The following is a 23,238-nucleotide window of genomic DNA, read 5'->3' on the forward strand; positions in this document are numbered from 1 at the left end:
AAAATGCATAAGTGGTGCAGGTGAGAAATTCAATTAGCATTCAGTGGGCTTCCTCACAGATCTGTTGTCATTGGTGAAGCATTTAAATATCTTTGCTAGTCAATGAGGTGGCCCCAGTGCACAAGCTGCACTGTTCAGTTTCACTAGAGATTGGTAAATTTGCCTCCAAAGCTCACAACAGATTAACTTGTTTACTGCCATACTATTAGGACTGCTCAGAGAAAGAGACATGCATTCTTCCACACAAGACTAACCACACTTTTGGTCTCATCATAGGGTTGAGATATGAGCTCAAAGAAAAGAGTTTTGCCTTTACCACTTTTCCAGTACATAACTTCTAGGTGGAGCTGTGCTATATAGAATACCTGAAAAGCATATGAAGAAATAGCACCATTTTCCCCAGTCTAAAATAATACTTTTCCCATTATATACACCCTGGGAAAATGGTCTGAGAAAACATAAATGAAACTGGATGGTCAAACTGTCAGGTGAAGTGTGAAAAGAACAATGGCAGTGACATAGGAAAAGTCTATCCCTCACTAATAAAATCAAAGAATAAATTAATATTGGCTATTTAACTTTGAAAAGTGTATAAGCATGATAGAATTTAAAATTAAATTACCCTCACTTCCTTCTATAGCAGAATCTTGTATTTTAGCTCAGTGGTTTGAGAAAGAAATAAAGCCATTTTTAAAAAGATACAAAATCTCATTTATGTTAACATAAAACTTGTAAGGTGAAACTTTATACGTATTTAGCAGCAGCAGTGGTGGCAGCAGCAGCAACATATCCTGCAGTTCCCTGCACAATGCTGAGAATTCTGGGCCTTCTTTGTGTCTAAACATTACTAAGATTGCACCCTTCAAGTAATTTCTTATTTCTGCCTTTCTTGCTACTTAGCTAAGCATCATTCTAATTAGTTCTAATTTCAAGTCCAGACAAAAAGAATTGAAAGGTAAGTTTGCATTCTGGTGTTTATTTTAATTGGAGGTGAACTGTACAGATGCAAAATTACCTTCCAGGAGAAGAATTTGTCTTGGATTTATGTCTGCTAGTCAACCTTTCACAAGTTCATGTTTATAACACTTTCTGCCTACCTTTCTTTCCTCCCACTCTAAATGCAGAATTCCATACTATGTAACACTACCAAAGTTTTCCTCCTCCCCCACATTATGTAATGCAATTTCCTATCAGCACACCTACCTCATATTCTTCCCACTGCCACCTCTTCCTTCCACTACCATTTTACTTCTCCACCCCTCTCTTCCTCTGTGGACATGCACATTGTCCCGGTATTGGAAATAGAATAAAAACAAAGATAAGGGTGATGAAGATGATGGTGATTATGATGTCGGCGGCGGCGGCGGTGATGGCAGGACAATGTGTCTGGTATATATTCTCTCTCCTGCTCTCTAATGTGAGAAGTCACCAGGAGATTTTGGACATGGTGTCACCAGTATGCTGACGACACCCACTTCTCTTTCTCTATTCTGAATTTGTGCTGGATGCAGTTATGGCTCATATGAGGACCAATAAGCTGAACCTGAATCCTGGCAAGACAGACACCCGATAAATTGGCAGTTTGCAGGTCCAGGAATTGAACCATTGTCCTCTTCTGGATGGTATTACACTTCCCCTGAAGGAGCAGGTACATATTCTGAGAACGTTGATGGATCCATTTCATTCGCTGGAAGTCCAGGTGATACAGGAATCCCCATTGCCAATTCCTATTTGTGTGCCAACTTTGCTCATTCCTGAATAGGACAGCATATTTCTAGAGATCCATGCGCTAGTAATCTCATGATTAGATTACTACAAGGTGCTCTCTGTGAAGCTTTGCTTGATCCAGAAGCTGCAGATGAGGAACAATGCAACAGCAAGGGCACTTACTGTTTACTTACCCCTCTGTCCTGTAAGATCGGTGGTAGAAGGCAGCGACAGCCTTGACAGTCAGTCCAAACTGAATGAATGGCTACCCTCCTTGGCAGTGATGCTCAGCCTCTGGAAATCCCTCTCTGTGCAGCTCAAGAGGCAGAACCCGTGGCATGTTTCAAGCACATCCCGAAACCACAGGTAATTAATGCAAACCCACAGCTCTGTCTTACTGCTCCTTATATTGCTCTGCACTTTTACTGTAATTGGAATTGTTTTTAATGTTGTGTTTGAAATGTAATTTTAATATTACTAAGTGAACTGCTTAGGAATTTTCTAAGAAGTGACATAAAAGTATTTCAAATGAATGAATGAATGACAGTTCTGCTGCTGTCCTTTTAAGGAAGGATGCTGTACTTCTTTGAGCCTGAAAGTCAAAGACCATTTCAGAGGCAAGACGTTTTAGCTTAAAGCCCTTCCTGACAGTAAGCTTTTCAGCTTTTTAAATGGGGTCAGGATGGAGTCAAAAGTCATGAAAACATTGCCTTACTTGGTGGTCAGGGGAACCATTGGTGGTCAGGGGAAATGCATGGCCCTCGGGAAGGGGATGCCGCCATTTGGAGAAAACCAAATGCTTGGATTAGGAGGCCCAAAAGGTGAGATTTGGGCCTGTTATGAGGCCTGCAATCATCTCAGGGGACAAATATTATTTTCTGGTCCAGTTTTCAGGAGAGGTGATATGAAAATCCAGCTTTTATTGGACTCCATATAACCAATTAGTTGAGGCAAAGAAAAACAGAATGTGTTAGACACATGACATAATAAAACAGTCTATTAAGACAAGTACAAGATACAGACTCACTGAAAGGACAGAGAATGCAGATAATTACATTTAAAAGGATGATGGCTTAATGAACAAAGAGATTAGAATGAAAGGAGAGAAGAATGAGAATTGGAGACACATAACCAATACAAACAGCAATATAAAAATTAGCTGGAAGCTGTAAGGGGGAAATTGCCTTTTAAACAGAAAAGTGAAAAGTGCAAAACTGAGCAGAGATGAGTGAAGGCTGTGAATTCTAAGTGCTTTTTAAAGGCTTTCCTTGCTTCCTCATTATTGTTTCATCATTGGCTTATCTATCTTTCCTTCCCAATATTTTGTTGCTATCAGACAAATTGGTGCTTTCTCACAGACAGCCTCAGCCTTCACTTATGACCATTTTAAATGAGCACTCCAGCTGGCAGAAAAGCCGGCGTTCCACAAGCCTACTAATCACAGCTTGCAGATGACAATGGTTGTACACGGCTCCAAGATGATGTGCTAAGAAAGGACATTGCGGGAAAGAGGGAAACGCCAGCCCCAAATGTACAGTGTGAAGGAGAAAGTTAAATGAAATGTTGAAGATGGAGGACACAGATATTACCCGCAAGCCAGTTTTCATAAAAGACAAATGTGTGGCTGATGGTGTGGGTTGGCTGAACATTCAAACACCATGACAAGTAGGTCCACTGTGCATATTACAGAACTAATTGACAAAGCAGATTGTTATATATGCAGATTTTTCTGCTCTTGTCCCTGAATGCATGGTGATATAAAGAGACCACAAGCCATTGGCCTGCTTCTGCATTACTTTGTAATTTGCATTAGATTAAGTAGAGTTTAGCGTTGATTTGACTACATACGGAAATAAGAAAAGTCTTGCTGAATAAGACCAAAGGCCTCTCTGGACTAGCAATTTGTCCACACAGTGATCAACTTGCTGTTTATGGGAAGCCCACAAGTAGGACGAGAACACTTGTCCATGTACAAATATTTCCCACCATCTTGTTGGAATCATAGCGCTTTGCATTTCATTACTTGATTCTTTGCTAGATGTGAAGAGCTTGAACAAATGAGAGAGTGAACAGGGGTTTTTAATTCTTCTTCTGGACCATCACAACTTGGTCCCTAGCTCTGAAGCTGTCAACAAAAGAACCCAAAACAGCAGCTTTTTCATTTCAGCCCTAATCTATATGATCTATAAAATGGTTTTTCAAAACTAGTTTCCATAATGTATAAAGGGTTTCATTTAGGTGGAAAACTTTGTCATTTGCTCTTCCTCATAACCTTAACAACAGTGAGCTTTCTCCATTTCAACTGGCAGAGCTGTTCCAAATATTCTGTAACTTTAGAAACTTCCCATTCCCCAGCCAACTCTTTGGAAAGAAGACTTGTTTGTAATGTGGTAATAGTCCCACAATATTGTTTCATTGACATGGATTTTGTCTGAGATTGTGAGGGCAATAGACTACTAGCTTCTGTTCCAGGGGGTAGGATATATTATTGGAAATTCTTGGATCAGTGAAATATTAGTTTCTGTTCCAAGGGATAATACAATAAAGACAAGCAAACATTTCATTAAGGTAGAAGATGAATAGTAATGCCTTGAACAGCTGAAAGGTTCGGCAGATTATATGTTGGATTTATATAGGACATGGAACAAAGCTTGAATTATTTTATGTGACAGTTAACTGTAATTAATAATTGCTTTAAAATTAAAGTAATTAATTAATGTAAAATGAATGTATGAATGATTCGATATCAAAGAAAGCTGGAGCGAGGCCTTAATGAAATGCTGGTTAGTTTTTAAATATATCTTTTGTTTTCTTCAATCCACACTGAAGTTGCAGACCATTCACAAAACATAATAGTGTCCACCTATAGCATGGTGTCTTTGATCATCTTGCACTTTATGATGCTACAGAATTTCATGAACTGCCATCTTACCAGAGGGAGGGAATAATTACATTACAGCAAATGATTGGATAATAACAGTGCCATAGCAGTGTGCTATTATATATCTGTCTGTCTGTCTTGATTTAGAAGCAAGAGGGTGACCTCCCAATGTAGCTAATTTAATCTGGAACAATAACTTTGCAAATTGACTTGCCAGACGCTAATATTAGATGAAATCTTTCTTCTATTGAATCTGACTGTCATTAGTGAATCCCAGTGAGAGCTGTAATCTACCATTGCGAGGGAAAAAACTCCAACTAATGTTGTCTAGTTTCATAAAATATCTATTTTATTAAGGAATTTGGGATGCAGATTCTGATGGATTAGCTACATTTGCTAGACAGCTGGATCCTGATGCAAATTCCAGCTGCCTTTCACATTATATTTTGGTCATGCTAAAGAAATGCTGTTTTAGCAACTGCAGCAAGAAGGTGACAGTGGACGATGAAGCGTATCCTATATATGAATTCAGGTCAAAAGTGAAGTGAATTGTGTATTAATATTTTGATGTCTATGGGTCAAATAATAAATCTTCAAGCAGTGGATGGCTGAAAACTCTTGGCAATTCCCACAGAATTCTTATCAAGGTGGAACCATTTTGAACATCACAGATATTCCTAACTTTCCCAAAACTGTTCAGGATAAATTGGAAAAGAAACTGCCTCCACCTTCTTTGGTTTCAAATGAAATCAATTCTAGGAGAATCACCAGACAGAATCAATGCTTTGCCACAAGTCAGCCACAGTTCCATCTATCCCATTTGTGCTATTTCAACTGCTGGGGCTTTTTCAGGTTCTCATATAAGGATTTTCCTATGCTATCTCATGTCCATGGAGTGAATGCTTCAACACAAGCACATTTTCCTGGGAGTAAGTCTGTTGGACTTATGGACTGGGTTCAGACAACATGAAATCCACATTCAAGGGTTCAATAAAGGTTGAGTGTGGGCTGCTGTTGAATTGCCAGCTATTGTGTTGTCTGAACCCAGCTGAGATATCAAATCTTGGTAAACAACCCACAGTTCACAACCCAAAAACAAACCATAGGCTCTCTTGTGACCTACAACCAATACTTTGAGTGTGGATTCCTGTGAGATTCGCTTCTGACTAGATACGCATAGCAGTGCACCGTGTATCTGGAACTTCCAGCGTACAGAGCATATTAACGAACACTCAGTTTTAAACTAAACACAATTATGTGCATGGAAGTGTCTCTTCATATATAACCTTCTATACCTGGGGACCTAGCAGATGCTTTTCTAGATCACAGCTCTTGCCATTAGAACACAACCAAACAGAAGCCAATGATGAGAATCAGGCCTGCATTCACCTGCATTGTGCTGGTCACAGTTCAAATATGCTCCCTCCCACTATGATTGGTTCCCCAGTAAAATAACATATGAAGTAGCAAGTCCCACTTTGTCAGCTCAAATATGTTTCCATTTGATAACTAAGCACAGCTGGTCATGTGAGTTGACCCTTAATCTAGGTAGGACATTTTTCCCTTGTTTTTTTCAAGTTTCTAAGTGAATATTACATGGCCATTCATCAAAGACGTTGCTAACCGACCAGACAAAATGAATAACTATACAATCAACTGCACGTTCATGACTAAATGAACCATACCTAAACACACCTTTTAATGACTGCATGGTCAGATTAGATTATGGTCCATTAACATGCAACAGGAAAAGAGTCAGGGCAAGTGAGAAACACTAAACTGAAAATCTAGTGGTCCAAAAATGGTGAGGTTGCAATCCATTCATTGCAAAACAAAAGACAGAGGCTAACTTATTATCTTTAACAACATTGTGTTGTCATTTGTTGAAAGGGTTTGGACAGAAAACAAATCAAGTACAGGCCAGATATGAAGTCTAAGATTTGTCTAGGCAGTGACAGACTCCTTTTATCATACACAGGTAAAATATTATATAAAGCTGTCTTTTATTAACTGAATTCCTTTCAGTGTCACTGTTCCATCTGACTGTGTAAATGCTTTATCTCTGAAAGCTTTGACCCACCCACCAAGTCCTGGTCTGTCAATGCCAGCTTCTTTGATCTTACCAATGCTGTCAGTTTCTCTGTATCAAGGAGAGTGACCTCATCTCCTTCCAGCTGTTTCTGGTACCTACTGAAAACTGCAAGTACATCAGGCAAAAGGATAAGAGCTTATCTCCATCAAAGAGTACAGCACAAAACCCATTTGCTATATTCTCCTCACACTTCTTCATGAAGAAGGAAGGGAATGTCAAGATACTTGGAATGAATGCAGTAGTGTGAAGGAAACCTCTACTCACCTGATCTCAAAAGGTTGGAAAGTACAAAACAACAGAAGTTGTTGGGTTCTACAGTGTCCTGGAGTTCTCTGGATCTGAGCTCTGCTGTGTGGAAATATGTGTTCAGCCCTGAATGGGGCCGGATGATATGCCCAGCTTTACCATTTGTAGTGCTCCATCCAAGACTGGACCCATGAACTCCACAGCAGCAAAAGAAAAGAAGATTCTTGGTCATTGTCCCTCATTTCGGATTAAAGAGAGATTATAATCCAGGCTTCTTGTCAATGTTGAGATGTTCTTTTGTTTACTAAGGGCTGTGTTTGTGCCATGGCTACAGGATTCCCTAGCACCTAAAAGTACCACTTTCATCCACAGAGTGTGTGATGATTGTTAGCTTTACATCAGTTTTGCCAGTTCCAGTTAGTCATAGAGCCATTACACCTAAGGGATAGAGCCAATTATCTTCAGTAATATTATGGTGAGAAACTGTCCCTTTCTACAATGCACTATGTAGATATTCTCTGTAGGCAATTGGAGTCAAATACTGAAAGCTTTTCTTAGTTCTTTGTATCACATATGCACTGTTAAAGAAAGAAAAATGTTAACTTACTTACAACTGCTCTCGAAGGAAAAGATTGCATATTTAGAATCATTCTCCATAAGTGTGCAGAAGGAGGGGATAAACTTTGCCTCCTAGTTTTGTCATTGGCCTTGGATATTACTTTTCCAATAAAGGAAAATGTTGTGGTCTACACAATTTTCAAGATGACAGTACTAAAACTTTTACTATGATAAGATTGTTCCAGATGCTTCTGAATTGTCACATTCCTATTAAATACTCTTTTGTTCTTTTGCAATGGGGATTCTCTTGAAAACAATTTTACTGTGTTGGGAAACTTGAAATATGTTCTATATGTAACATTGTGTCAGCCATTTAGCTAAAAACAGTGAAAGATGTTGTCCTTTGTACTGTCCTTGATGACATAAGCCCTCCACCATAAAAGGTTGCCTTAAACATACTGTTTTTAGCATCTCCGATCGCACTGTAGCTTTCCCTAATTTTTTCCTGACTGTTGGCAATTATGGGCATTTACTTATTTACTTGTTCTACACTAATAGCCAAAGCACTCCGGGCAGTGAACAACTTAATTTATGCAATAAAATAGAACAGTGAATCATAACATTACATTAATATTTTTAAAATATACATCGTAACAAAACAACTAAAACTAATCCATAGCAGTCACAAGGCCTGATTTCAAAAGGAAAAATTAGCTGGCAATACAGCATCAGCTAATGTGCTATTTAGGCTTAACCTGGTGCTAACAAGATAGTAAAGTTGGTGCCAGGTAGGTCTCAGTGGGGAGATCATTCCATAATTTGGGTCTACCACAAAGAAACCTTCTTTCTTGTTGCCACCAACTATGCCTCCCTTGTGTGTGGTGTTCAAAAGAAGGCCTTGCATGTAAAAAGGAGTATCTGGGAGAGGTGTTCCATCAGGTAGCGTGGTCCCAAGCCAGGTAGGGCTCTATAAGTAAGACTATTATACTGGTATCAATGAACACAAGAGGTTCAGCTGCAAGTGCAAATGGGAGCTTAGCTATGGATGATGTCAGCAGGTGGTGCATGAGGTATGTTATTACTTGTGGTGGTGGTGATCCTACATGGTTAGACAATGCAAGGCACCATGGTATAGAGCTTGTATAGAGCTTGGTCTATATAATGATGCATGATGCAGTGACCTCCTTTTTCATTCCAGTACAACATTTTTACCAAAACTTATGTTTAAGTAGGAAGAATATACAAGGGATTAAGAACTGACTGACTTGGTCCCTTTACAGCTGTAGACTTCTTGTTTGTCCTAACTCTTTCCAAAGGCAAAATGAACTCCAGCAAGTCACTTGTACTCTAACCACTGGGTCCTCCCTCTACAGCTTTCCTCAGCCAACCTTGAAATGACTTCTGAGCCCTTCAGCAAAATGCCACCTGGGTAATGTCATTTCCTGCAGCAGAAAGCTCAATTCATGACATGCCAAGTCTGCCTCAAAGGGTTTGTGCAGGCTTCCTCCAATCCTACTCTTCTATCTTCCCTCAATTAGAAACTCAGCAAGAGTACGGGGCATACATTTTTATTTTGTCACAATGAAATCCACAGGGTCCTTAGGGGACTTGTTGCTCCTGTTTCTCAGTATCTGAGGACCTGTAGAATCCTTGAAAAACACTCACATTCATATGATTGGACTTCCAGAAAGTTCAATTCAGCAAAGCCTCTTCAGGAGCCAACCTCTCTCTAAAGGACTCCCAAACAAAAATCACTTCAGCTCAGCCCCCCCGCAAAGTGCCTGCAGGGCCTTGATGTCTCAGCAGAAGAGAACAATACATCTATATACTATTAAGTGCCTGGCTGCTAAAAGTTTCTCCAGGAATCCTTTGGACTTATTCCAAAATGTTTTACCACATCGCACAACAATTAGATCTCTTTGTGTTAAAGTCTGATCTGAACTTTCTGTTGCAGTTGTTCCCAAACCTTTAAAACAGATTTGGTAGTTATGGGTACCTATGCAGCAATGCAGTTTTTGAGTGGCCATTTCATAAAAAGCCTATATTCCATTACAGTTTTAAAACCTGTTCATTCCTGCATACCACACAGAGCCTTCAAGATATTTTTCAGAACAACACCATCTTGAGAAAAGATAAATTGTACCTTCCACCATTCTAAGCAGAGAAGGCAGCCCTTCTATTACACTTTTTACGGCAAGGTAATTTCAGTCTTCAGATACAGTTTAAGGAGGGAAAATAATTTCACTCAGTCTTTGCAAGACATCTTCACTGTCCCTTCTCTTATTTTCCTATCCCTCTTTCCTTCTCTTCCTCCTTTCCCCCCTGTTTTTCTCTTTTTCCTGATTTCTTTTATCATACTGATTTCCTCTTTCCTTTTTCATGTTTTATTTTTTCCCATTAGAATAATTTCGGGGGCTGCTCCCTTTAGGACAGGGGGATATAATGACAATGACAGGAGACGCCTCTGCTGCTGAAAAAACTTCTTGGCATAAACACTGAAATAAAATGGGTTTAATAGATCTCTTCAGTGGACCTGCAGTCCAGAAAACAAAGGAATAAGCATTGTTCATCATCCCCACCTAAGTCTCCCCGCTTTTTATTTGCATGCAGGTCTCTGTATATTAAAAGAATGTGATCTGCGCAAATAGTTGCTTATGGGAGGTCTCCTAGTTCCACAGTGTAACCTCAGGAAGCATAATTGGAGAAAACATATCAGTTTCCATCAACAAGTCTTGGGAAATAATTGCTTCCAGACCTGTGACCTCTGTTAGTAGGATTCCCCCCATGTTCCACTGCCAGTGTGCATGCGTTGTGCACAGGTATTTATTTTCACATTCAGTGATTGCAAGTCCATAGTTGCTGACTATTAGCAAGTGATGAGGCCAAGAGACCATAAAGCTGAGCTGACACAGAGAGCTTTGAGCATGTTATGCAAGCAAATGGATCCATACTTCCTCTCTTATGCCCTTTTCCCAATTCATGACCATCCAGTTGCCTTGCAGCAGGGTCAGCTCCTGGTTTTCAAGGAGCAAAGGGAAGATGATGTCCCTGCCTGTCTCACTCAGTGTGTCTCCTTTCTCATTGCCGTGTCACCTGCTGCTATTGCTCCTCATCCTCTTTCTCATCAGGGCTAAAATTTGCCTCCACAGCAGGCAGAGCACCAGTGAGCGAGTGGGCAGTGGCCTTTGCTGCTCTTCCTTCTCATCACAACCATTGAGGGTGACAAGGGAATGGGCAGGTTGCACTGGTGAAGATTAAAGCTGGGACGAACCCACTCAGAACCTCTCCGTCCAGTATCTACAGACTTTCTCTCATGCCTGGTTCAGTACTGCAAAGCAAACCTAGCCAAGAAGAAGCCTGAAAATGTTCACGAACTCCCAGTTGTGCAACCAGGAATCAGCCCCAGGCAGTGATGGCATGCAGGGAAAAGGAGCATGGCAAACAGACAAGCCAGTGGCCATTCCAGAGGCCAACCTCCTTCCTCACCACAGCTGAGGCTGTAGAACTGCACAGCTCATGGGGTTCGATTCCTGGTGAACTCCCACAAATCCTGGCCAGAAACTCAGACTAGGAGATGCTGCAAAGTGAACTGAAGTCCAGGAACCTGAAACGTGAGCATCTGGCAGATCTTCTGCTCAAACCTGATGCCCCTGGTGAAGATGGAGAGCAATTCCAGGTGGCTCTTATCCTGGGCCCTTCTAGGTCCTTGGCAGGTGCCCAACCAAGCCTTCCCTTGGTGCCAGCCGTGCATGGCATGATCTGGCAGTGATGATAGTACTGATGATAGCACTGGCCAAGACAATGCCACCACAGATCCTGACATCACGCAGATGCAGGAATGCAAAATAGAAATCTCCTAAAGAGCGTTTGTTTCTGCTAAAAATGTTTCTCCTCTGTGAGCTTTGGACATGCAATGCATTACAATAGAGTAACTGTGACTTATGAGGTAGATAAATCAATTTTAAATGTGGACAATTCAGGGTATGCTCAGGAATATCCAATATCCAGTCCAATGCAATACAATAAATAAAAAATCACTATTGATATTTTTCAGTTTAGCCAGGCATTTCTAATTTAATAATTCAAACAATTAGAGAGCATAGAAGGTTGAATCTAGGATCTGCCTTCTGTGACAGGAAGGGACACAAGAAAGAGTCAGTTTGGGGCATTTTTCACCCCACCAACTCAAACAGTTCAGTAAATTCTCCTGATTGTCTGAGTAGTATGCTGAGGGGACTGTATAAGCTGCCTTGGGAAGGAGGAGCAAGGTAGATCTCTTCCACCATTAAACTTGGTCCAGCATAAATCCAGAACCAGAGCACTATTCCCAATGGCTCAGCCTGGCCTACTTAACATGTCCCTTATTTTTGTTAGTATCATGAAAGCTAGATGGGCATTACTGCCCTTAACAACATGGAGGAGAAAGACTGCTGAGAGAGAATAGCCTAAGAATTGTGAGGAATTCATAGATCACACTATCAACTGTCAATCTTAACATATGCTCTGGTTAATATTGAACACAGTCCCCATACACCTTCATCCTTATATACATTTTGCTTCATGTATATAATCTAGTCAAGCTGGAGAAAGTCGATATAAACTGAAGAACCATGTCTAGGCTTTTCCGATTCCTTCCTCTGTTATCAGAAGTCTTTTATCAGTATTTTCCTGTTAAAACCCCAACTCAGAAGTATCTAATTATAGAGCTGTGAGCCATATCTTTGTTCTTTTTTGTTTTTAAACCCCACTGAGAATCTAATTAAAGACAGAATGGTACAACTACTTGGATACCTATAATCCCAATGAATACAACAGAGAAAAAGAGAAGAATGTTTCAGACCAATCACGCTAAATCTGTCTGCTGCGTTACACAGGGCAGGATTCTCTTAGCCCTGACAGACAATGGGCCAAGATTTTTAAGGATCATTTATTTATTTGGCATTCTATTTCATCCCTTTTCACAGGGTGATGCAGGTCACTGTGCTTTTAGCCAAATATATAAATATGGGATCAAAAGCTAGAAAATAAGTTCCAATAACTAAGGCACTCAAGGCCAAGCTACATGTTACATTTACTATGTAGTGTGCAACTTTTTTTTCTTATTCAGAAGTAAGCATGAGGAGGCAAAGTGAATTAGGGGCATGATATGCAGTTCGGAGTGTCAAGCCTTTGCCTCCCACTTTGATCATGATCTGGATAGATGCACCCAAATCAGTGGTGCGGCTAGATAATTTAAGACCTTGGTTGTAACGGGCTTATGGGAGTCCCCATAGATGGTGTGTATTGCTGGTTGTGAAGCAAACAGCTAGCATTTCTTGGCCCACTCAGCCCACAACAGCCCCAACTCTATGCTTTGTGATTGCTTCTAAGTTCCAGATTTGTTAGGAAATAGTTAAAAAACAGGTTGCCAGTGCTGATTCTCAACAGAACAAAAATGCCCTGCATTTTGCATTAGAAACTGACCTAGTGCCTTCATGACTACAAGAATAAAGTGAAGGTTTTTTCTGCTGCTCCACTGCCTTCATCACCAGCTTCTCTCTGGGTGCTCATTTTGCTTTCTCTTGCGCTATGGGACCCTCTTTCAGGGCCAGCTGCATTACTGCTTCATGCATACAATTTGCATAAGAAAAAAGCCTCGCAGATTTCACAGAATGTCAGGAAGGGCCAGGAACACCACTGAGTCAGGATGCTGGCTAGCGCAGGATGTCAGTTACACCATCCTGATCAGATAATTGTCCAATGCATCTAGTATGGAAGAGCACACAACCTCTCTTGGCAGCTAGTTCCTCTCTTGTACTGCCATCACAGTTAGGAAATCCTTCCTTGTGTTTAGCCTGCGCCTGATGTACTGTAGCTTAAGTTCATTGTTCCGTGTCCTACAACCTGGGATAATTGAGAAAAGGTCTTTTCCTCCTTTGTGACAGCCTTTGAGGTACGTGTAGAGTGCTATCCTGGTTGTCTTTTCTCAAGGCAGAACTGGCCCAGTTCTTTCATTCTCTCATTGTAAGAGTTATTTTCCAGGTCCTGTATCATATTTGCCCTTCTCTGAACCTTTCTAGATTATCAGCATCCTTTTTTAATTCAAGTGAATGGCGGCTTCTGCACCCCCTGTGGAAATTGCAACCGCATCGATGGACCAAAGCCTGCTCTGACCAATGCTAGAAGTAAGATCCAGATCCATTTCCCCAAGTTTACTCCCAAGAAAGAAAAAGAACAAATATGGCTGTACACTCCATATTAGACAGTATCTAACAGGGACCATTAGGCTGGATTTGGCATTAGAACAGAACAAGATCATTTATGTAAGCTCCACAGGAGTGTTTTTGCCCCTTTCACTCATTCCTGGTTGTTGCTAGAAGTACTATATTCCCGTTGTGCCAGTGGAAAAGCATTGCAGAACAGAATTGGTTTGGGTGGAGCGAAATTGAGGGAGCACAGCACCCCAGTGGATACTGTTCATGGGGTTATGGCGCCTATTACTGCCCTGCCAAAGACAGAATACACCAAACCTTATTTTTGCTTTTGACTCAACAGTGCACAAATGATTTGCTGTGCAAAAATGGTGTGCACTGCTCCATCAACCTGCCACATGACCCTTTGAATGGTGTCTCTTAAAGACTATCATCTTGCCCCTTAACACATATTATAACGTAATTGTTAAAGTGCATCCTCATGGGGTGGGGGTAGAAGATGACTGCATAGTAGAGGAGATAGGAAATTTTCCTTCTGTGAGCTTCTTTAAGTTAATTGATCATTGGATCCAAGCTCCTGTTGTTGTTTTCACATTTCAATCTTGAATGTATCAAAGAACAGCCCTTTGAACCTTGCTGTGAATCTTGCTTTCCACTGAAATGTAATTGCTCTTTAAATACCAACCTCTGAATTGGTTTCCATGAGTAGCAGTTGGAGAAATGTGAGCTAATAAGGACACAGTTCTTAAATCATCATCCTAGAAAACACCCACAAAATGAAAAATACTGTTAGATTTGCTGATTTGGCTTTGCATTTTAAAGGCATATGTCATGATTCTATTGAAGGCAGGCTAAAGGAAGCATATCAATCTTCCTTTTCATTTTAAAAGGTAGAAGGCATTTATGTCAATAAACATGACCAGTTTGCATTGATGGCACATTTCACTTCTCTCTGGCATGTAAACATGATGAAGTCTTCTCCATTAATTTCCATATAGGTCAGTGACCTATATAAGCACTGTGTACTGTAAGCGCTTTTACACTCTATAATATGCATTGCATATTAGAAATATTATCTCTGCACAGCAAACTATCACTTAATGAATAGTTGACTAAAGGAAAAGCATCCTGAAAATGAATAAAGATTTCAGAAGGCAATTAAGTTGAGCACGATGTTTGTATTTCCCTCCATCCCATGATATTTGCATTACAAAGAGTTTCATAGGACAGGAAAACTGCTATAAAGACAGATATGTGATTACTGTGGAACTCGAAAGACTTTGCTACTGAAGTTTTTTCAACTGTTCCTACCATGCTGATGAATAATTTGTTTGGAATGGAAGCAGGATGCTTCAACACTTGTGACAAATAAACATTTATAAATATATTATCCATCTATGCAAAACAGGATAAGAAAGGGAAGATATATGGGTGATTTGTGCTTTGCACAAAAGAGTATCCTTGCTCAAATAATATCTCAAAACTCATGTTGACATGCATACTTTTCACATGGACTAATCTTTTGTCAAAATGTTCAGTCTTATGAGTTGAGAACAAAGAGTACAGAATACAGGCTTAGAATAGAAATCCAGGGAGGCATGCAAGGAGCAAGAAGGAGGAAAATGTTCTGGTTAGAGCAGTGGCAAGATGAATGATGCAGTTTCACTAGCTGAGCTGCTCCTGAAACAATGATAGTATCAGTAAACCATAGATGAAGAAAAAAAATACTGTTTCCTTTTGCTGGCTTTTGGCCTATCCAAGCAGAGGCCTTCTGGGAGCATTTTCATGAGCAGACATCTGCCACCCAAGGTCTCTTCAGGTTTGGATGACAAGCCCCAGAATTCCTGGCATGGGTCATACTTGTGGTGGCTGATGGGAGTTGACATGTAAAACAACTGGAAGACTCTATAGAAGATTCTGACTGGCGGACAAGCTACCGTATTTTTCTGTGTATAAGACAATACATTTTCTTAAAAATATTTACCTAAAAATGGAGGGGTGTCTTATACATGGGGGGTCTAGAGGAGAACCGCGGGTGTGCTGGTGGGGAGGAATGGCATAATTGCAGGCGTGCTCGGGGGGGAGGCGGGTGTGGGTGCGATCAGGGGAGGAGGTGGGCGTGGGCTCAGGTGCAGATGCGATTGTGGGGGAGGTGGGCATGGGCATGATCGGGGGAGATGGGAGCAGGTGCGCGCATGCAGCAGCTCGCTCACTCGCTCAGAGTTCGGTAAGAAAAGTGGAGGGTGTCCTCTACATGGGAGCATCTTATAGTCAGAAAAATATGGTATATGTATTTGGCTAGCTTTCATTTAGCCTTCATAGTATTACATTATATTTACTGCCTCTCTATACCAACCAGTAAAGCAAAGTTTACTGAGAATCTCACAAAATGAATAATGTTCATATTCTGTTTCATAGATGCACATTCATGAGTGCTTGATTATCTAGTTTTCTGGATCATGTGGAGATCTACCACTGGAAAACATGTGTTTCTTCTTTACACAACTCTATGGGATCAACAACGGTGGATGGGGGACTAGTATGCTCCCCTCCTTGCATGAAATAACTCAGGTTTCATCAACTTATACTTCTTCCTGGTGGTGGTGGTGGTGGTGGTGGTGGTGTTCATGCTGTTGATTTGTCTCCAACTTCTTGTGGCCTGTGAATGAAAGCCCTCCAGAATGTCCTGTCCATGACAGCCCTGCTCAGGGATGTTCAAGGTATCCATTTGGGAGGTGATTACCTGAGCCTAGCTCCCCAGACTCCAGTCTGCTATGCAGTAGCCCTGGACCCAAGTTCCTGGCGAGCACACACAGCTACCACCACTGAGTGCACCAGGTGGGAAAGGAGGGCAATCACTGGGATCACCAGGAATGGTGCCCACACATCTGCTAGCAGTGCCCCTCTGCAGCGTCTTGCAGCTGGTCTTTGAGTGGCTGCCTCTGATTTGGAAAGTTGCCAGTTATGCTACTGAGGCTCCACAAGTGTTTACAGACTTCATCTCTACTCAGGTCATTTTGTTGGACCAAACCAAGCATGAGAGGAAGAGGGCAGGTGCTAGAAGGATGGAATCCAAAAGGATCATCCCAACCCTACCTGGTGCTTTATGTAGATTGCTGCAAGTAGATGTCTAGATTAAAGAAAAGGGCTGGCACAAGGTGCAGCAGCAGAAGTTGCTACCTCAGCACCTCATCTGGGGCATATGATGCCCACTTGGAGTCTTTGAAGCATAAGGGGGGGGGGGGGGAGATGATAGAACTGTCCCTTAAGAGACTAAAATAGAACCATGGACCATTAAGAAGAGCTAAACACAACATTCAAATGCAAATATAGTCTTGACATTTTGACTTTGCACCAAATGGACCATCATCATTCTTCATTAGCAATTTCATCTATTTGCTCACACCTAACTCATGTCAAGACTTAGCCAACACCTGCAATCCCAGTTACCGTGGTCAGACTTCCCATCTTCATAGCATTGCATTGCTGTGTTTGAACTGGCTTCTTTCTATGTTCAGCAAAAAACAGGGTCCAGTAACAAAACGTACACTTTGTTAAGTTGCTCACACAAAGTGAAAAGAAAGACCAATTTCCTTTTACAGCATGCACATCTTTTTTTCTTTATTAAATTACATCTTGAATCAAGAAAGCATTTGAATTACTTAGAAAGTAACCTTTCTAGGGGCTGCCATTTGACTTAAATGTTTGCCACATTGTGTTTCAACCTTAGTAAGGACAAAAACATACTCTTCAAATATTCTTCAAGCATGTTCTTTATGATAAGTACAGCCTTTCAAAACCCAAGAAGATCAACAAAACATCTGAAATTATTCATGTAGCTACTTACATTATCTTAAATATAGGAAAGACTTGCCCAGACATGAAAGTAAAGCATTTTTATGTCTCAGAAAGTATTTGTTATGTATAAAGTTCAAAATGTTTCATGGCAATTTCAGACCAAGAAGTTTTCACCTACTACTTCCAGAAGGTATAACTACATCACATCTTTTGGCAGCTTTGTAAGCAAGAAGGAACTGATTCTGATTGGCTGGCTGAATGCTGAATTCATGCATATTTCCTTCGATATTTGCAGATCCCATTCCTAATGGAAGCTGACAGAATGTAAATGAGTTTCTAAAGGAAGCAGCAAAAGTGGCAATTTTTCTCATTTAATCTTCAGATGAGCTGTCTGTCTCCCAGATGCTGAGCTTCATTAGAATTCTGAAACTAATTTCACCTATCAACACATGATTATTGGTTAGAGTGAGGTTTTTTGGAGACTCTGGGTAAAAATCACTATCAAATGCAAGTTGGCTCAATAACAGAAAAGAAAAGACTGCACTCAGGAAATGGCAGGCTGCAAACTAATCTGTTTTGTAACTACTTCAACTGGTAAATACTTAAGCTTCTCATTTGGCCTTTGGCCAGAAATCACTGATATAAAATCAATTAAGAAGATCAATACTGATATCAATATTATATTGCCATCAATGCACACACATATATGCTACTAACAGAAGTCTCATTTAGGATTTGTACTCCAATTCTAAATCCATTTATTTGGGTCTAAGTCCTACTGATTTTAGTGGATTTTACTTAGAAATAACTACTGCTTGGTTTGCAAGCTCGTAGTTATTGGCAGGAGCCACACAAACATAATTAGGATTGTCTCAACTGCAGAGATTGCCCCTGCAGACACGAGGTGACTGATGAAGTATTCTGAAGAACAGGAAAACACACACTTTGTATAAATGCTTAGTTTATGGCAGATATCATACCTTTCCTAATTATGGTTCCACCATCTGATCAAGATAGTTCTGCTCCATTAGACATTAGTCTGTCAGATGCAGTATTTTTGCTAGGCTGATCTTCAGTTTTTAAAAATTATTATTATAGTTCTGGGTACCACCCTTCAAGAAAGATGCAGAGAAATTGGAAAAGTTCAGAAGAGGGCAACAAAGATGGTCAAAGGCCTGGAATCAAAGCCCTTTGAGGAGAGATAGAAAGACTAAACATAGGCATGCTTAGTCTTGAGAAGAGAAGACTGAGGAAAGATAGAGCATTTTGCAAATACCTGAAAGACTGTCACACAGAAGAGGAACAGGATCTCTTCTCAATCATCCCAGAATGCAGGACACAGAATAATGTGCTTAAGTTACAGGAAGCCAGATTCTGGCTAGACATCAGGGAAAATTTCTGGACTGTTACAGCAGTACGGCGATAGAACCAATTACCTAGGGAGATCGTGGGCACTCCCTTTTGGAGGCATTCAAGAGGCATTTGGCTAGCCATCTGTCATGGATGCTTTAGCTTGGAGTCCTGCATCAAGCAGGGAGTTAGACTCAATTGCCTTATAGGTTTCTTCCAACTCTGCTATCTTCACCCTCGTTATCATGGATGTCTCAATTTTTAAATACGTTATATGTCAACGATCACCCTGAACATAATGAGTACCAGGGAAGGGCAAGGTATAGCCTTTCTGCACAAAACAATAAATGACACAATTATATGCTGATTTTATGCTGTATTTCCAATACAGGTTGTTATAGCCATGTGCTTAAGAACAAAATCCTGTGACTGCAACTTCCAAGTGGCACACTAAACATGTGACTTCACTGGGCAATGGCAGAGGCTACATTGGAAGGGCCCAATCTTGTGCATGCTTAGATGGGAAATAGCTCGGCCATGCTGAGATTTATGGGATTTTGTTTTGGTTTAAACATGCTCTGAATTGCATCCTCCATTAATGTAATTCAGTTAAAGCAAAAGAGCAGCATTAGAATTGCTATGTTCAAATATTTAATGCATCCCTGTAAGCCTAGCTTTGGGCTGATGAACCTCTCTCAGCGCAGGAACCATGTTCAGTTTTGGACTGGCTTGCAGAGTTGGGCGTGAGGGCAAAAGAGACAGAGTGAACTGCAAAAGAGTTTATGCTGCAAAGCGGATCCCCACACATAATGCAGATTTGCAAGAGAAGACAGCTGTGGACAACCCTGATTGGCTGGTTTCCGTAATGTTCCCTAGAAAGCCTACTCTGGGGAGGAGTTTTGCACTTTAGGAACCAGCGTGTTTTCAATGACAAGCCAAACTCTGCAGTCAGTGATGCACACAAGAGGAAAGGGAATGGATTGCCTGAAACCTATTGAGGCCCTTTCCCTTCCTTGGCCCTACTTCAGGTGTCCACAGACTGGTTGTGGATGCCTGCAGGAGAAGACTCTATGTGCCCATGCTTCCGCTATCCACACACTCAACGTGTGGCAACCTAGATCTGGGACAACTTCTCAATGTCCATTTCAGTGCCAGTGGTGCTCTCCCACAGCATCTTCTACTTATGGATAGCCCTTAAGCAGACTTATTTATCTATTGTTAATTGTAAAGGCAGACTCCACCATGTTGGAGGGATCTCTGGTGAGCATGCTTGGTATACCATTTCTGTCTTCACTGTAAAGGAGTCCATGTCTAAAATAGTAGCACTCAGGCTTGCCTGCAGAGAACACCTGACTGGGGAAAACTTACCTGGGAGACCTGGGAGACCACCTGACCTGGGAGAACTTACCAGGATTCCACAAATGTCAGAGCAGGGCAGGGGTGTGACTGCATGAGGAATACTGGAGGCTCGGCTTGAGGTAGCTAAATCATGAAGTGGAGGAATGACTAGATTAACAGAATTAAAGCAGGTGGGTTCACATGTGAACTAACCCCTTGTTTTTCTGTAATGGGCAGAGAGACTTCTTGTATGCACTTATCTTTAGGCTGACTTTAAGGGTAAACTTTCTCCTTGCACATAACAACCTGTTTGGGAATTGGTTTAAAAGCTGTACAGATCATAGTCTAACAACATTAGTCTACATGATAAGCATTCAGAGGTTGCTGTTTGATCTGTGGATGGCATGAGGATTTGGCAAATTCATGCTTGGGTGGCAAACATGAACTCTGAACTCAGAGCTTCACTAAAGGTTTGGCACAGAAATCACATGCCCATTTTTGCTGTTTGTTTGTTTATTATATTTATATCCCACTTTTTACTGCGAGGAACCCCAGGTGACTTAGATAATGTAGAATGCATAGAAGATCAATATTCTTCCAATCAGTGCCATCTTAATACCTGTGCAATGCTGGCATTACTGAGAGCTATGTGATTGATGACAAAATAGAGGTACTTACCACATTCCTTTTAGAACAGTAAATACATTCATGACTGCCCAATGGGAGATTTAATCTACCAATACAGTATAGAGAGATGCATGATCCTTTATCCAGTTCGTCCAACTTACATCATTTAAGCTAAAGTCAAGTGCCTTCATCCAGCACAGTAAATCTCCAGCTGGAAACTTCTGCACACTTTCCACTAATTCAGAAATATGAAAAGCTCTGGAAAAAGTCTGTTAGTGCAGCTCCATGGAACAAAGCTGAGAGCCAGTGTGGTATAGTGCTTAAGAGTGAAGAGCTGGGACTTGGGAGATCCGGGTCCTAGTCCCCACTCAGCCATGTTGCTCACTGGGTGACTTTGGGCCAGTCACAGAGTCTCAACCCAGTCTAACTCACAGGGTAGCTGTTGTGAGGATAAGGCTGAGAGGAGGAAGAGAATTATGTAAGCTACTTTGAGTTTCTTGAAAGGAAAAAAAAGGTGGGATAAAGTATAATAGATCATTCAGTCAAGGATGGCAAGGAACTAGACACATGTCCCACAACCCAACAGTAGTTCTAGGAACTGATTGGTTCAAAATTGAGAAAGGAGTTCGGCAAGACTGTATATTGTCGCCCTGCCTATTTAACTTATATGCAGAGCACATCATGAGAAAGGCGGGGCTAGATGAATCAACAGTTGGAATTAAGATTGGCGGGAGAAATATCAACAACCTCAGATATGCAGATGATACTACTCTAATGGCAGGAAATGAAGAGGAACTAAAGAGCCCCTTGATGTGGGTGAAGGAGGAGAGCGTAAAAGTTGGCTTGAAACTCAACATTAAGAAAACTAAGATCATGGTATCCAGTCCTATCCCTTCCTGGCAAATAGATGGGGAAGAAATGGAGGTAGTGACAGATTTTATTTTCCTGGGCTCCAAGATCACCACAGACAGGGACTGAAGCCAAGAAATTAAAAGATGCTTGCTCCTAGGAAGGAAAGCTATGGCAAATCTAGACAGCATACTAAAAAGCAGAGACATCACCCTGCCAACAAAAGTGCGTATAGTCAAGGCTATGGTTTTCCCAGTTGCAATGTATGGCTGTGAGTGCCAAAGAATTGAGGCCTTTGAATTGTGGTGCTGGAGAAGACTCCTGCGAGTCCCTTGGACTGTAAGGCAATCAAACTGGTCAGTCTTAGAAGTGATCAACCCTGAGTGCTCTTTAGAAGGCCAGATTCTGAAGATGAAACTCAAATACTTTGGCCACCTAATGAGAAGGAAGGAGTCCCTGGAGAAGAGCCTAATGCTGGGAACAATAGATGGCAAAAGAAGAAGGAGACGGCAGAGGCTGAGGTGGCTGGATGGAGTCACTGAAGCAGTTGGTGTGAGCTTAAATGGACTCTGGGGGATGGTGGAGGACAGGAAGGCCTGGAGGAATGTTGTCCATGGGGTCATGATGGGTCGAACATGACCTCGCGACTAACAACAACAACATCTAACAATAATTTAAACTTGGCTTTGCTGTCTATGCTATACAATTAGAAGTGTCAGCTAGCACACCTTTAGGTCTGGACAGTATAAAGCTTATTTTTCATGGTCCTAAGTGACACAACCTTCTGTCTATAAATGGTGCCAACTGAAGCAAGTGTTCTATGGGAATTGGCCAGAAGTGCTGCAACCACATCACCCTCATGACATATCCTTGTTCCCATCCTGTCTGACATAACAAGGTCTGGTATAAGAGGCTATAGAATTCACCATGGGTTGGTCTAAATCCACCAGTCACTCATAGGCTTATCATGACGTCTGAGTAATCCCTAGCCCCAGCACTGATTCCTGGATATGCTAGTTTCATGACAATGCATTAGCAATGCCATTATCCAAACCTGAAATATTCCACTCAGAGCCATAAATCACTTTGAAGTGATGCAATATAAATGTTCGAGGAGGCACATAGTCCTTGGTGTAGGAAACTCAGTGTGTGGATTATGTAAACAATACAAAAAAAATGTGATCAAACTACAAATGAAACCAAATATAATTCTGGAACATAGACAAAAGGTGTTTTTATTCTGGGGCTTTGCAAAATACACCCCAGCATAATAAAAAAGCAGCCAATTGTCCCAGTTTGACTATTCATTTTATTATTCTGTCATAATTTTTAGCTGATCCTTTATTGTCTCCTTAGAATTTAAAGGTAAATGTTTCCCCTTGACATTAAAGTCCAGTCAAGCCTGACTCTAGGGGGCAGTGCTCATCTCCGTTTCCCAGCCAAGGGAGCCAGCGTTTCTCTGCAGACAGTCTCCGTGGTCATGTGGCTGACATGACTAAACACCGAAGTGTGTGGACCACTGTTATCTTCCCACCTAAATGGTACCTTTTTGTCTACTTGCATTTTTATGCTTTCGAACTGCAAGATTGGCAGGAGCTGGG

This window comes from Varanus komodoensis, unplaced genomic scaffold (genome assembly GCF_004798865.1).
Source record: "Varanus komodoensis strain SLA01 unplaced genomic scaffold, ASM479886v1 scaffold13_3, whole genome shotgun sequence".
In the NCBI taxonomy this organism is placed as follows: Eukaryota; Metazoa; Chordata; class Lepidosauria; order Squamata; family Varanidae; genus Varanus; species Varanus komodoensis.